At 39.0% G+C, this 6,508-nt stretch overlaps 1 pseudogene; it reads right to left on the bottom strand.

Moving 5' to 3' along the window:
• Window positions 1-4,874: 4,874 nt before the first annotated feature.
• On the bottom strand, window positions 4,875-6,134 carry LOC145791667 (secreted RxLR effector protein 161 pseudogene; annotated as a pseudogene).
• Window positions 6,135-6,508: the final 374 nt, after the last annotated feature.

Genomic DNA, 6,508 nt, shown 5'->3' with positions numbered 1-6,508 from the left:
AAAATATGGTCGATCGACGAAAAAGAGTGCCGATCGGCCACCACTTATGGCCGATGGCAAGAAAACAAGGCCGATGGCACCATGCCTTGGCCGATAGGTTGAGGGGATGGCCAACAAGCCACCCTCTCCTCTCAGAAGCAAAACCACAAGTCCTTGGTCCACAACCAAGCACAAAACAGACAAGTTGAGAGGTCCTAAGGCAAGGCGCGCAACCAAGACCTTCGGGAACTCAAAACGAACACGAGAATGGATGATCATCGAGTATTCAAACGATGACGTCCAAGTCTTGAGGACGGTCAAAAATGGGGTGTCTACAGCTAGTATTGGGATGGCACCAATTGAGGCCTTGTATGGCCAACCTTGTAGATCACCGGTTTGTTGGGCCGAAGTGGGTGATGCACCGTTACTGGGTCCGAAAATTGTTAGAGAGACAACCGAGAAAGTTATTCTCATTCGGAACAGGTTAGCTACGGCCCAAAGCCGACAAAAGAGTTATGCCGATAAGAGGAGACAATCTTTATCTTTTGAAGTCGGTGATCATGTGTTTCTAAAAATCTCACCAAGGCGGGGTTTGATGAGATTTGGTATCTCCAAGGTTCATTGGGCCTTTTGAGATCTTAGAGCGAATTGGGGAAGTGGCATATCGTTTAGCTTTACCGCCACAACTTTCAGGAGTTCACAATGTATTTCATGTATCTATGCTTAGGAAGTATGAACCTGACCCTTCTCATGTTCTTGATTAGGTTGACTTGGAGGTAGATGAGGATGCCTCTTATGAAGAACGACCGGTTCAAATATTAGATACCCGGAAGCAAGTGCTACGAGGCAAAACTATACCATTGGTAAAGGTGTTGTGGAGACACCATGGGGTTGAAGAAGCGACGTGGGAACGTGAGGTGGAAGTTCACTCCAAATATCCGGATTTGTTTGAAAATGTTTAAGTGCTTTTCTTTGTAATATTTCCTAGTGTTGAGGGAAACATATTTAAAGTTGTTAACCACATGTGGATATGTGCGTTGTTGTTTTAAGCATAAGGTTGTTGAAAGTTGCCATTACTTTTTAGGAAATTTCATGTTTATGCGTATTTGGGAGGTTGTTGTTAATGAGATAACCATGGTGGAAATGGTGGAATTTGTTTAAGAGTTAGTATTGTGATTTGAAAATGAAATAGCGTGGTTTTGATCGCTAGAAACCCCTTTGTTTGGGTAGTTTGATTTGAAATTTTGGGGACAAAATTCTTTAAGGGAGGAAGGTTGTAGCGATCCCGGTTTCGACCCTTCTTTCATGTTTCGCCACTTCGACTGGGCAGGTTATGGGTCGAGCTGCCCAGTTAGCTCGCGGGGGTCGAGGGGGCAGCGCCCCTTGGCGGGTTCGAGGGCAACACCCTGGCAGGGTCGAGGGGTAGTGCCCCCGAAGTAAAAATGCAAAATGTATTCGAAGTTGCTTGTCCACTCGAGCGGCCGTTTATGCGCTCGAGCAGAGAATGTTTGGTTCCAGAAGTTTGACCTGTCTGCAAAAATACTTAGAAGGTGTATTCGACGTTCGAGTGGGGCTTTCCACGCTCGAGCGGACCATGTTATATCAGTTCGTGAATATGATATTTCAGATCACTTTTGTATATCTCTCTCTAAAAACATTTCCTCTCTTTTCTCTCTATATTTCCCTATGCCAAATTGGATCAAAACCTTGATTTCTCAAGATCCATTAGAGTTCAGCCATAGGTTTTTCATCAAAGTTGGTTAACTTCTCAAGGGCTTCGTTGTGTGCGGTGAAGATCGAGTTTCGACATCGTTGATTTTGGGGGTTTCATCTCATTTCTTCTTCAAAACTTGAGGTAGGGACTTTCTTAGAGTTATATACATATTTTTGCAAGATCTAGATGATTTTTGACATCATCATTTGATAGCTTTGAAAATTGATTGTTAATTCAAGAAGTTGAGCGATTTTGAAAGTGGCTTTGTCTCTTGTTCTTTTAAAATGATCTTATGGGCTTTGATCTTCATTGATTTTGAAAAGTTTTCTTTCAAAAGATTTGAGTTGTATAGTTTTGGTGAGAAAACCTAGAATTTGGGGATTTTTTTTAAGAGACTAAAAATCCATGAATGATATTGTTATATTTATTTTGTGTGTCAAAATAAATGGATGTTCAAAAAATTTCTTATTTGTATTTATATAAATGATGAATATCAGGGAATATGAGAATTGCTGTGCATTTTAGAAATTATTGTTCAAAACATTGAAATAGTCTTGAAATGACTAATTGTTGAGGATACTTGAGAAGAGGGAATTGTGTTATTCCTTGGATGACGAATTGGAATAAAAGTATTTATATTCATCTTGTGTTATTGGCATATCAATGCATTTGATTACATTAAACTTTGAAAGTTGATTGAAAACTTGCATTGAGAAAAGAATATTGAGAAACAAGTTTCCATGAATTGGTTTTGAGGTAAATACGGTGGTAAGTCTTGACAGGTGGTGTAGATAAAATTGAATAGGTATCGAGCCTTCCAGTTAATACTGGTAAAAATGACAGATTATAAGTGTCGAGCCTTCCAGTCAATGCTGGTAAAAATGACAAATTGGTATTACTTGTATAGTCTACTTGCAGACACCAACCTAGGGATTATCAGAGTCGCATTTACCGCTCTTGAAATGAATTGTTAAGTTTTGAAGAATTGAAATTGCATGACATCATTGAGCATGATGGTTTTCAAAGATGAAGATGTGATTTTCTTTCAAAAGGGCATAGCATGGCATGCGCATTTCATGTCTTGGACTTGTATAAAATGTATATATTTTGTTAAGGATTTCCTATTGGGCTTTATGCTCACCCTATGGGATTTTTGTGCAGGAAAAGATGTGGTGATGCCGCCTAACTAGAGGCGAGGAAATATGTGTTAAGAGTACGAAACTCTTATTTTGATGTGACTCTGTGTATAAGCCAAGGGCTCTATGTGTGTGGGTTTGAATAACCGTTTTGTGTAACTAGGCTCAAGCTTTGGAAACTTGTAAACCCCTTGGGGGTATTTATTTGTTTATTTACTCGTTGTTGGATTAATGTATTGTTGCATGAAGAACTATTGTATCATGTAATATAAGTTTGGAGATTTATATTCGGTTTTCCTTAAAAGAGCCATGATTGTTGTATTATCATTTGGGCTAGAAATTTGGGGCATTACAAAAGCTGCAAAACATGATTACTAGTAAGAAAAGCAGAAATTTGCTTAAGAAACTCTTGATTGAAAACTCTAAATCTAGAGAGAGAGAGAGAGAGAAAGAGAATTGCAGGAATGAATTATGAATTTTTAGATGGAATGAAATGGTTGATTTCGCAGCCTATTTATAGGCTTTGATGCACTTGATCGAATGTTCATGTCCCTTGATCGCATCCGATTAGATCTGACTATTGGATCGATGATCTACGGTGCAGATAATTCTCACATCGAATAGATGCCTTGACTATTCACACCTGATCACGATCGGGTGCCATCTCGTCTGTTCGATCGCGCGCATCTCTAATCAACGACTATGATCAACTTGCTCCAGATTGGACACACAACCGTTTGATTGGTTGGTTGACTCATTGCCAACGGACGATACGTCACTGCCATGTGGAGCTGACTGTATTCCACGTTATCGCTCCAACCTGTCCGATGCAAATAGGAAAGTGCCGTCATGGCGCCTTGTGCTGAGCTAAGTGCAAAGTGCGCCATCAAACGCCACATAGCCCACTGCCCACGCCACATGTGTGCGCGCGTGTGTGTGAGTGTGTGGATGGTGCGAAGCACCATCCTTTTGGTGTGGATGCATGCACACTAGCTTTTACTTCACAATTTCCTATTCAAAGGAATATTCCATGTAGCACTTTATTAAGTTCTCCATGTCTTCTTGTCTTTCCGATGTGGGACAAAGCCTCAAGCTTATTTCATGCTTTCCAAAGAAAAACATGGAAGGTTTTGAAAACATCCAAAAATAAACTATAAATTTGAAAACCCATTTTGAAAATTCCCCAACATTCCCCCACCATTTTCAAAGTATCAGATGATGATTCTTGGTTCACTTGGCAGCCTTATGCATAGGAGAAGATATCTTACAATTTGAATAATTCACTTAGTGAAGACATCTCAAAGTTAGTCAAGATGACATAGTAGACTTGTCTTTGAACTAGCGATCTTATTCGACGAACCGGACAGGTCTCACGCACAATACAGGTTACCTCAAGTATTAAAACAAACCGATACGTGGATTGGCCTTGTGTCTATATATTGTTTCATGATCGCTCTAGAGTCAAGCCCTTGGACTCATAGGAAGTGGCACCAAGTCCTACACTCACATAGATAAGCTTACTAAGAGTACTCCTGTAATTTACAGTACCCTAAAAACTCAGTTGTAAGCTTATTAAGAGTTTGCTAACTCTTCCTCTTCTTTTCACATTACAGGTACCAAGCTCTTCAACCTTGGGATGAAAAATGAAATAAAACTAAGTGCCTGCAATCATGACATATGGTGTACTTGGGCTCATTGAACTCAAGACTTGATGTTTCTTTAAGTGTTGAGTCGAGTTTCCACCAAGAGTGATTATGCTAAGTGGGCATAAGACCTATCTCCTTTGATGTTTTCCACACCAAATCCCTTGTAAGTCCTTTTGTTAAGGGGTCAGCCAAGTTTTCACTTGACTTTACATAACTAATGGTAATCACACCTTCTGTGATTAACTGCGTAACACAACTTTGTCTCAGTCCTATATGCCTGGACTTTCCATTATAGACATGGCTATAGGCCCGTGATATAGTTGCTTCACTATCACAATGCAAAGATATTGGTGGCATAGGTTTTAGCCATATCTTAATCTCTAACAAGAGATTCCTTAGTCACTCTACTTCTTTGCTACAAGAAGCCAATGCTACAAACTCTGACGCCATGGTTGAGTCTGTTATGCATGTTTGCTTCTTAGAACCCCAGGAGATAGCTCCTCCTCCAAGAGTAAAAATCCAACCACATATGGACGAGTGATCTTCACGGTCAGTTATCCAACTAGCATCTGTGAATCCTTTTAGCACTGCTGGATAGCCATTATAGACTATTCCATAGTCTATTATTTTTCTCAAGTACCTAAGTACTCGGTTAATAGCATGCCAATGCACACTACTGGGATTACTCGTGTATCTACTAAGTTTTCCCACTGCAAAAGCAATATCAGGTCTAGTGCAAGTCATGGCATACATTAGGCTACCTATTATTCTTGAGTATTCTAGCTGATCAACAGCTCTTCCAGTATTAGGATACAATTTCAAATTTGAATTAAAAGGTGTAGACATGGGTGTACAATTATATTGATTAAATTTTTTTAAGAATTTTATCAATATAGGGCGACTAGGTTAGAATTAAATTATTGTCCTCTAGTTTGATCTTAATACCCAGAATTACACCAGCCAAGCACATGTCTTTCATACTAAAGCTAGACCACAAGAAACTTTTAGTACTTTCAATGACATCATTGTCAGTACCAAAAATAAGCATGTCATCTACATATAGGCATATGATTACACCTCTATTTCCAATAAACTTACTGTACACACACTTATTAGATTCATGTATCCTAAAACCATTTGACACTATTACTTTGTCAAATTTCTCATGCCACTGTTTTGGAGCTTGTTTCAGTCCATATAGTGACTTCACGAGTTTACATACTTTATGCTCTTGACCTTTACAACAAATCCTTCCAGTTGTTGCATGTAGATTTCCTCATCTAACTCTCCATTTAGGAAAGCGGTCTTAACATCCATTTGATGGATTTCAAGCTTATAGATTGAGGCTAAGGTAATCAACACTCGAATGGTGGCAATTCTAGAAACCGGAGCATATGTATCAAAATAATCGATACCCTTCTTTTGAGTAAAACCCTTAACAACTAATCTTGTTTTGAACTTGTCAATTGTGCCATCAACTTTCATTTTCCTTTTGAAAATCCATTTACAACCAATTGGTTTGGATCCAGGTGGCAAATCAGCAAGTATCCAGGTATTGTTACCCATGATAGAATCCATTTCATCGTTTATTGCTTCTTTCCAAAAAGCAACATCTTGAGACTTCATAGCCTCGTCAAAGGTTAATGGATCTGAATCCATATTCAAAGAAATCATTGTTTGCTTACAATAAGCTTTCCTAGTTCCTTCTACAAGGTAAATAACGAAATCAGGGCCAAATGACTTATCAGTCCTAGCCCCTTAACTCCTTTTTAGCTCAATAGGCTCATTAGGCTCAATGGGTTCATGTCATTCACTTTCCTCTGTAGACATCAAAAGAGTTGATTCATTTTCTTGATTAGAATCCAACCTTGGAATGGTTGTGAAACGATTCTCATAAAATACTGTATCACGTGATTCAATGATGGTATTTGTTTCCACTAAACCATTGGGCTCTACTACCAGAAACCTATATGCTTTGCTATGTATAGCATAGCCAAGGAATATGCATTCAATTCCTATTTCACCTAATTTCT

This window comes from Camellia sinensis, chromosome 5 (assembly GCF_055761805.1).
Source record: "Camellia sinensis isolate YWXY chromosome 5, ASM5576180v1, whole genome shotgun sequence".
NCBI lineage: Eukaryota > Viridiplantae > Streptophyta > Magnoliopsida > Ericales > Theaceae > Camellia > Camellia sinensis.
The sequence above is the reverse complement of the archived record's forward strand: the minus strand, read 5'-3'. Positions and strand labels throughout refer to the sequence as shown.